This window comes from Camellia sinensis, chromosome 6, assembly GCF_055761805.1.
Source record: "Camellia sinensis isolate YWXY chromosome 6, ASM5576180v1, whole genome shotgun sequence".
Taxonomy (NCBI): Eukaryota; Viridiplantae; Streptophyta; class Magnoliopsida; order Ericales; family Theaceae; genus Camellia; species Camellia sinensis.
Window position 1 is genome coordinate 885,001 of NC_138966.1, and position 10,000 is coordinate 895,000.

A 10,000-nucleotide genomic window follows, 5' to 3' on the forward strand; every position below is an offset into this window, starting at 1 on the left:
CATGTTGCTGGCCAAGGCTGTGGCATGGCATGCTGCTGGCCAAGGCTGTGGCATGGCATGCTGCTGGCCAAGGCCGTGGCATGGCATGCTGCTGGCCAAGGCCGGGGCATGGCATGCTGCTGGCCAAGGCCGTGGCATGGCATGCTGCTGGCCAAGGCCGTGGCATGGCATGCTGCTGGCCAAGGCCGTGGCATGACATGCTTGCCAAGGCCAAGGCCGTGGCATGACATGCTTGCCAAGGCCAAGGCATGGCATGCTGCTGGCCAAGGCTTTGGCATGCCATGTTGCTGGCCAAGGCTGTGGCATGGCATGCTGCTGGCCAAGGCGGTGGCATGGCATGCTGCTGGCCAAGGCCGTGGCATGGCATGCTGCTGGCCAAGGCCGGGGCATGGCATGCTGCTGGCCAAGGCCGTGGCATGGCATGCTGCTGGCCAAGGCCGTGGCATGACATGCTTGCCAAGGCCAAGGCATGGCATGCTGCTGGCCAAGGCTTTGGCATGCCATGTTGCTGGCCAAGGCTGTGGCATGGCATGCTGCTGGCCAAGGCTGTGGCATGGCATGCTGCTGGCCAAGGCCGTGGCATGGCATGCTGCTGGCCAAGGCCGGGGCATGGCATGCTGCTGGCCAAGGCCGTGGCATGGCATGCTGCTGGCCAAGGCCGTGGCATGACATGCTTGCCAAGGCCAAGGCATGGCATGCTGCTGGCCAAGGCTTTGGCATGCCATGTTGCTGGCCAAGGCTTTGGCATGCCATGTTGCTGGCCAAGGCTGTGGCATGGCATGCTGGCCTAGGCCAACGTGCCACCGCCACCGCCGCGGGCCGCCACTCGACGCATCCCGTGCTTGGCTATGTAGTTTCGATGCCACAAGCCAATGCCACAAGCCAAGCGATGGCATGTGCCAAGCGCCCGCCTAGGCATAGGCGTGGCCTGTGGCCTGGCCATGCTGGCCAGCCTTAAGGGAGGTGCCCCCCCCTTATAATAGCCTGTTAAGCCCTTTTCAATCTGGCAGGAGGAAACATCAAGCATGTTCGAGGAGTCATAATGGGGTTTTTTTAAAAAGTAATGGTTTTTTGCCAAAACTTTCAACATGAAAGTTGTATGAAATAATTTAATACACCATAAAAAAAATTATAAAAAAATATTTGGCCACCGGAATATTTTATTTTAATTTATTTCAATTTTAATACTTAAAAAATAATAAAAATTACTAAAAATACTCAAAAAATTCTAGAAAAATTCCAACAATTATAAGATGAGGCACTAGTAATTATAGTAATTTTTTTAATTATTTTTTTATTTTTAATTTATTTTATTATAATTTTTATGAGTAAATAAATAATTAAAAAGCCCGACGAACGTGCAAAAACTCTTAGAGAAACCCAGCAAGCATCGGATAGCTCGAATGCAAATAACAAACGCAACAGGCAACTTCCGAGGGACATACTTTTCCCAACAAAGCTTCCACTGGGGAAAGCACTAGCAACGGGTTCGCAAGTCAAAGGCAACCAAACGGCTATTACCCGAGGGACAAGCATTTCGCAGGGCAACATATACGTAAGTCAAAGCCAAACCAAATGGCAATTACACGAGGGACAGGATTGCTTGCCAAGGGCGTGGCATGCGATGTTCTAGCCCAAGGCAAAGGCACGCCACGCTGCGGGACAAGGCCGTGGCAAGACATGCGGCTGGCCTTGGCCTTGGCATGGCATGCCGCCGGCTTTGGCTGGGCTGCGTTGGCCTTGCCATGGAATGTTGCTGGCTTCGGATGGGCTGCCTTGGCCTTGGCCTTGGCCGTGGCATGGCATGCTGCTGGCCTTGGCCTTGGCCTTGGCATGGCATGCTGGCGGCTTTGGCTGGGCTGCCTTGGCCGTGGCATGGCATGCTGCTGGCCTTGGCCTTGGCATGGCATGCTGCTGGCTTTGGCTGGGCTGCCTTGGCCGTGGCATGGCATGCTGCTGGCCTTGGCCTTGGCATGGCATGCTGCTGGCTTTGGCTGGGCTGCCTTGGCCGTGGCATGGCATGCTGCTGGCCTAGGCCTTGGCATGGCATGCTGCTGGCTTTGGCTGGGCTGCCTTGGCCGTGGCATGGCATGCTGCTGGCCTAGGCCTTGGCATGGCATGCTGCTGGCTTTGGCTGGCAGCCTTGGTCGTGGCATGGCATGCTGCTGGCCTTGGCCTTGGCATGGCATGCCGCCGGCTTTGGCTGGGCTGCGTTGGCCGTGGCATGGCATGCTGCTGGCCTTGGCCTTGGCATGGCATGCTGCTGGCTTTGGCTGGCCTGCCTTGGCCGTGGCATGGCATGCTGCTGGCCTAGGCCTTGGCATGGCATGCTGCTGGCTTTGGCTGGCCTGCCTTGGCCGTGGCATGGCATGCTGCTGGCCTAGGCCATGGCATGGCATGCTGCTGGCTTTGGCTGGGCTGCCTTGGCCGTGGCATGGCATGCTGCTGGCCTTGGCCTTGACATGGCATGCTGCTGGCTTTGGCAGGCCTGCCTTGGCCGTGGCATGGCATGCTGCTGGCCAAGGCCTTGGCCTGGCATGCTGCTGGCTTTGGCTGGGCTGCCTTGGCCGTGCCATGGCATGCTGCTGGCCTTGGCCTTGGCATGGCATGCTGCTGGCTTTGGCTGGCCTGCCTTGGCCGTGGCATGGCATGCTGCTGGCCTAGGCCTTGGCATGGCATGCTGCTGGCTTTGGCTGCGCTGCCTTGGCCGTGGCATGGCATGCTGCTGGCCTTGGCCTTGGCATGGCATGCTGCTGGCTTTGGCTGGCCTGCCTTGGCCGTGGCATGGCATTCTGCTGGCCTTGGCCTTGGCATGGCATGCTGCTGGCTTTGGCTGGGCTGCCTTGGCCGTGGCATGGCATGCTGCTGGCCTAGGCCTTGGCATGGCATGCTGCTGGCTTTGGCTGGGCTGCCTTGGCCGTGGCATGGCATGCTGCTGGCCTTGGCCTTGGCATGGCATGCTGCTGGCTTTGGCAGGCCTGCCTTGGCCGTGGCATGGCATGCTGCTGGCCTAGGCCTTGGCATGGCATGCTGCTGGCTTTGGCTGGGCTGCCTTGGCCGTGGCATGGCATGCTGCTGGCCTTGGCCTTGGCATGGCATGCTGCTGGCTTTGGCTGGGCTGCCTTGGCCGTGGCATGGCATGCTGCTGGCCTTGGCCTTGGCATGGCATGCTGCTGGCTTTGGCTGGGCTGCCTTGGCCGTGGCATGGCATGCTGCTGGCCTTGGCCTTGGCATGGCAAGCTGCTGGCTTTGGCTGGGCTGCCTTGGCCGTGGCATGGCATGCTGCTGGCCTTGGCTGGGCTGCCTTGGCCGTGGCATGGCATGCTGCTGGCCTTGGCCTTGGCATGGCATGCTGCTGGCTTTGGCTGGGCTGCCTTGGCCGTGGCATGGCATGCTGCTGGCCTTGGCCTTGGCATGGCATGCTGCTGGCTTTGGCAGGCCTGCCTTGGCCGTGGCATGGCATGCTGCTGGCCTAGGCCTTGGCATGGCATGCTGCTGGCTTTGGCTGGGCTGCCTTGGCCGTGGCATGGCATGCTGCTGGCCTTGGCCTTGGCATGGCATGCTGCTGGCTTTGGCTGGGCTGCCTTGGCCGTGGCATGGCATGCTGCTGGCCTTGGCCTTGGCATGGCATGCTGCTGGCTTTGGCTGGGCTGCCTTGGCTGTGGCATGGCATGCTGCTGGCCTAGGCCTTGGCATGGCATGCTGCTGGCTTTGGCTGGGCTGCCTTGGCCGTGGCATGGCATGCTGCTGGCCTTGGCCTTGGCATGGCATGCTGCTGGCTTTGGCTGGGCTGCCTTGGCCGTGGCATGGCATGCTGCTGGCCTTGGCCTTGGCATGGGATGCTGCTGGCTTTGGCAGGCCTGCCTTGGCCGTGGCAAGGCATGCTGCTGGCCTAGGCCTTGGCATGGCATGCTGCTGGCTTTGGCTGGGCTGCCTTGGCCGTGGCATGGCATGCTGCTGGCCTTGGCCTTGGCATGGCATGCTGCTGGCTTTGGCTGGGCTGCCTTGGCCGTGGCATGGCATGCTGCTGGCCTTGGCCTTGGCATGGCATGCTGCTGGCTTTGGCTGGGCTGCCTTGGCCGTGGCATGGCATGCTGCTGGCCTTGGCCTTGGCATGGCATGCTGCTGGCTTTGGCTGGGCTGCCTTGGCCGTGGCATGGCATGCTGCTGGCCCTGGCCTTGGCATGGCATGCTGCTGGCTTTGGCAGGCCTGCCTTGGCCGTGGCATGGCATGCTGCTGGCCTAGGCCTTGGCATGGCATGCTGCTGGCTTTGGCTGGGCTGCCTTGGCCGTGGCATGGCATGCTGCTGGCCTTGGCCTTGGCATGGCATGCTGCAGGCTTTGGCTGGCCTGCCTTGGCCGTGGCATGGCATGCTGCTGGCCTAGGCCTTGGCATGGCATGCTGCTGGCTTTGGCTGGGCTGCCTTGGCCGTGGCATGGCATGCTGCTGGCCTAGGCCTTGGCATGGCATGCTGCTGGCTTTGGCTGGGCTGCCTTGTCCGTGGCATGGCATGCTGCTGGCCTTGGCCTTGGCATGGCATGCTGCTGGCTTTGGCTGGGCTGCCTTGGCCGTGGCATGGCATGCTGCTGGCCTTGGCCTTGGCATGGCATGCTGCTGGCTTTGGCTGGGCTGCCTTGGCCGTGGCATGGCATGCTGCTGGCCTAGGCCTTGGCATGGCATGCTGCTGGCTTTGGCTGGGCTGCCTTGGCCGTGGCATGGCATGCTGCTGGCCTTGGCCTTGGCATGGCATGCTGCTGGCTTTGGCCGGGCTGCCTTGGCCGTGGCATGGCATGCTGCTGGCCTTGGCCTTGGCATGGGATGCTGCTGGCTTTGGCAGGCCAGCCTTGGCCGTGGCATGGCATGCTGCTGGCCTAGGCCTTGGCATGGCATGCTGCTGGCTTTGGCTGGGCTGCCTTGGCCGTGGCATGGCATGCTGCTGGCCTTGGCCTTGGCATGGCATGCTGCTGGCTTTGGCTGGGCTGCCTTGGCCGTGGCATGGCATGCTGCTGGCCTTGGCCTTGGCATGGCATGCTGCTGGCTTTGGCTGGGCTGCCTTGGCCGTGGCATGGCATGCTGCTGGCCTTGGCCTTGGCATGGCAAGCTGCTGGCCTTGGCCTTGGCATGGCATGCTGCTGGCTTTGGCTGGGCTGCCTTGGCCGTGGCATGGCATGCTGCTGGCCTAGGCCTTGGCATGGCATGCTGCTGGCTTTGGCTGGGCTGCCTTGGCCGTGGCATGGCATGCTGCTGGCCTTGGCCTTGGCATGGCATGCTGCTGGCTTTGGCTGGGCTGCCTTGGCCGTGGCATGGCATGCTGCTGGCCTTGGCCTTGGCATGGGATGCTGCTGGCTTTGGCAGGCCTGCCTTGGCCGTGGCATGGCATGCTGCTGGCCTAGGCCTTGGCATGGCATGCTGCTGGCTTTGGCTGGGCTGCCTTGGCCGTGGCATGGCATGCTGCTGGCCTTGGCCTTGGCATGGCATGCTGCTGGCTTTGGCTGGGCTGCCTTGGCCGTGGCATGGCATGCTGCTGGCCTTGGCCTTGGCATGGCATGCTGCTGGCTTTGGCTTGGCTGCCTTGGCCGTGGCATGGCATGCTGCTGGCCTTGGCCTTGGCATGGCAAGCTGCTGGCTTTGGCTGGGCTGCCTTGGCCGTGGCATGGCATGCTGCTGGCCTTGGCTGGGCTGCCTTGGCCGTGGCATGGCATGCTGCTGGCCTTGGCCTTGGCATGGCATGCTGCTGGCTTTGGCTGGGCTGCCTTGGCCGTGGCATGGCATGCTGCTGGCCTTGGCCTTGGCATGGCAAGCTGCTGGCTTTGGCTGGGCTGCCTTGGCCGTGGCATGGCATGCTGCTGGCCTTGGCCTTGGCATGGCATGCTGCTGGCTTTGGCTGGCCTGCCTTGGCCGTGGCATGCCATGCTGCTGGCCATGGCCTTGGGGCTGGGCTGCCTTGGCTGCGGTTCTTATCACTAGACGTGCGTTGCGTGCGAAGGCGTGCAAAGGCGTGCGCGACCATGCGCGCAACACGCGCACCGTGGTCAAAAACCACGCGCGCGGTATTCGCACAGGCCACGCTGCCCACGCCGCGGGCATGCCAGGCCAGGCTGCCCTGGCCGGCTGCATGCCAGGCCGCCCAGGCCGCCCAGGCCGTGCGCATGCCATGCCGTGCTGCCCAGGCCAGCTGCATGCCAGGCCGCCCAGGCCGTGCGCATGCCATGCCGTGCTGCCCACGCCGCGGGCATGCCAGGCCGGCTGCATGCCAGGCCGCCCAGGCCGTGCGCATGCCATGCCGTGCTGCCCACGCCGCGGGCATGCCAGGCCGGCTGCATGCCAGGCCGCCCAGGCCGTGCGCATGCCATGCCGTGCTGCCCATGCCGCGCGCATGCCAGGCCGCCCACGCCCGCGCGGATGCCACGCCATGCTGCCCAAGGCCGCGCCCAGGCCGCGCAAGGCCGCGCCCAGGCCGCCCAAGGCCGCGCAAGGCCGCCCAAGGCCGCGGTCCAGGCCGCCCAAGGCCGCGGCCGAGCCGCCCCAGGCCGCAGCCCAGGCCGCGGTCGAGCCGCAGTGCATGTAACCCAAGGCCGCAGCCCAGGCCGCGCCCAACATGGGGCGTACCTGCCACTGCCTTGCCCTGGGCAAGGGAGGTGCCCCCCCCTTATAATAGCCTGTTAAGCCCTTTTCAGTCTGGCAGGAGGAAACATCAAGCATGTTCGAGGAGTCATAATGGGGTTTTTTTAAAAAGTAATGGTTTTTTGCCAAAACTTTCAACATGAAAGTTGTAGGAAATAATTTAATACACCATAAAAAAAATTAAAAAAAATATTTTTTTACCGAAAATATTTTATTTTAATTTATTTCGATATTAATACTTAAAAAATAATAAAAATTAATAAAAATGGTCAAAAAATTATGGAAAAATTCCCATAATTAAAGGATGATTCACTAGTAATTATAGAAATTATTAAATTATTTTTTTCATTTTTTTTATTTTATTTTGATTTTTTTATGCCAAATAAGGGCTTTAAAAATTCGAAAAGCTCCAGAAAAATTGCAAAAAAATAGGGAATGACATTTAAAATTGATTGTAGTGCATTTTTAATTGTGTTGCACGGTTTGGGTAAGATTATAAAAGAATCATGTTCAAAAAGATCGGTCGAGGCGGTGGCATGCCATGGCCTTGGCCTTGGCCATGCCTTGCACAGGGACTTGGCCTTGCCCACTGCCTTGGCCTTGGCCTTGGCCTTGGCTTTGGCCTTGGCCTTGGCCTTGGCATGGCATGGCATGCTCGCCGAGGCCGTGGCATGCCTTGCTGCTAGCCAAGGCCGTGGCGTTGCATGCTCGCCCAGCCCGTGGCATGCCATGCTCGCCCAGCCCGTGGCACGCCATGTTGGCCCAAGGCATTGGCATGGCATGCCGGCCAAGGCATGCTGGCCAACGTTGCACAAGGCGGTGCCATGGCATGGCATGCTGACCAAGACCGTGCCATGGCATGCTGGGCGAGGCCGGGGCATGGCATGCTGGCCGAGGCCGTGGCTTGCCATGCCGCCACGGCCGTGGCATGCCGGGCAACGGACCGGCATGGCCCAGCCCGTGGCACGCCATGTTGGCCCAAGGCATTGGCATGGCATGCCGGCCAAGGCATGCTGGCCAACGCTGCGGCACGGCGTGCTGGACAAGGCGGTGCCATGGCATGGCATGCTGACCGAGGCCGTGGCATGGCATGTTGGGCGACGCCGTAGCAAGGCATGCGGGCCGAGGCCGTGGCATGGCATGTTTGCAACGCCGTGGCAAGACATGCGGGCCGTGGCATGGCATGGCATGCGGGCCGAGGCCGTGGCACGACATGTTGGCCAAGGCTAAGGCATGGCACGCCGGGCAACGCGGTGGCATGGCATGCCGGGCAACGCGGTGGCAAGGCATGCGGGCCGGGGCCGTGGCATGGCATGTTGGGCGACGCCGTAGCAAGGCATGCGGTCCGAGGCCGTGGCATGTCATGCGGGCCGAGGCCGTGGCATGGCATGCGGGCCGAGGCCGTGGCATGGCATGTTGGGCGACGCCGTAGCAAGGCATGCGGGCCGAGGCCGTGGCATGTCATGCGAGCCGAGGCCGTGGCATGGCATGCGGGCCGAGGCCGTGGCATGGCAAGTTGGGCGACGTCGTGGCAAGGCATGCGGGCCGAGGCCGTGGCATGTCATGCGGGCCGAGGCCGTGGCTTGGCATGCGGGCCGAGGCCGTGTCATGGCAAGTTTGGCCCAGGCCGTGGCTCGACATGTTGGCCAAGGCTAAGGCATGGCACGCCGGTCAACGCGGTGGCATGGCATGCTGGGCAACGCGGTGGCAAGGCATGCGGGCCGAGGCCGTGGCATGGCATGTTGGGCAACGCCGTAGCAAGGCATGCGGGCCGAGGCCGTGGCATGGCATGCGGGCCGTGGCCGTGGCATGGCATGTTGGGCGACGCCGTGGCATGGCATGCGGGCCGAGGCCGTGGCATGGCATGTTTGGCAACGCCGTGGCAAGACATGCGGGCCGTGGCATGGCATGGCATGCGGGCCGAGGCCGTGGCATGGCATGCGGGCCGAGGCCGTGGCATGTCATGCGGGCCGAGGCCGTGGCATGTAATGCGGGCCGAGGCCGTGACATGTAATGCGGGTCGAGGCCGTGGCATGGCATGTTGGGCGACGCCGTACCAAGGCATGCGGGCCGAGGCCGTGGCATGGCATGCGGGCCGAGGCCGTGGCATGGCCTGTTGGGCGACGCCGTAGCAAGGCATGCGGGCCGAGGCCGTGGCTCGACATGTTGGCCAAGGCTAAGGCATGGCACGCCGGGCAACGCGGTGGCATGGCATGCTGGGCAACGCGGTGGCAAGGCATGCGGGCCGAGGCCGTGGCATGGCATGTCGGGCAACGCCGTAGCAAGGCATGCGGGCCGAGGCCGTGGCATGGCATGCGGGCCGTGGCCGTGGCCGTGGCATGGCATGTTGGGCGACGCCGTGGCATGGCATGCGGGCCGAGGCCGTGGCATGGCATGTTTGGCAACGCCGTGGCAAGACATGCGGGCCGAGGCCGTGGCATGGCATGCGGGCCGAGGCCGTGGCATGCCATGTTGGGCAACGCCGTAGCAAGGCATGCGGGCCGAGGCCGTGGCATGGCATGCGGGCCGTGGCCGCGGCATGGCATGTTGGGCGACGCCGTGGCATGGCATGCGGGCCGAGGCCGTGGCATGGCATGTTTGGCAACGCCGTGGCAAGACATGCGGGCCGTGGCATGGCATGTTGGGCAACGCCGTGGCAAGGCATGCGGGCCGAGGCCGTGGCATGGCATGCGGGCCGAGGCCGTGGCATGTCATGCGGGCCGAGGCCGTGGCATGGCATGCGGGCCGAGGCCGTGGCATGGCATGCTGGCCGAGGCCGTGGCATGGCATGCCGGCCGAGGCCGTGGCATGGCATGCGGGCCGAGGCCGTGGCATGGCATGTTGGACGACGCCGTAGCAAGGCATGCGGGCCGGGGCCGTGGCATGGCATGTTTGGCAACGCCGTGGCATGACATGCGGGCCGTGGCATGGCATGGCATGCGGGCCGAGGCCGTGGCGTGGCATGTTGGGCAACGCCGTGGCAAGGCATGCGGGCCGAGGCCGTGGCATGTCATGCGGGCCGAGGCCGTGGCATGGCATGCGGGGCGAGGCCGTGGCATGGCATGCGGGGCGAGGCCGTGGCATGGCATGTTGGGCGACGCCGTAGCAAGGCATGCGGGCCGAGGCCGTGGCTCGACATGTTGGCCAAGGCTAAGGCATGGCACGCCGGGCAACGCGGTGGCATGGCATGCTGGGCAACGCGGTGGCAAGGCATGCGGGCCGAGGCCGTGGCATGGCATGTTGGGCAACGCCGTAGCAATGCATGCGGGCCGAGGCCGTGGCATGGCATGCGGGCCGTGGCCGGGGCATGGCATGTTGGGCGACGCCGTGGCATGGCATGCGGGCCGAGGCCGTGGCATGGCATGTTTGGCAACG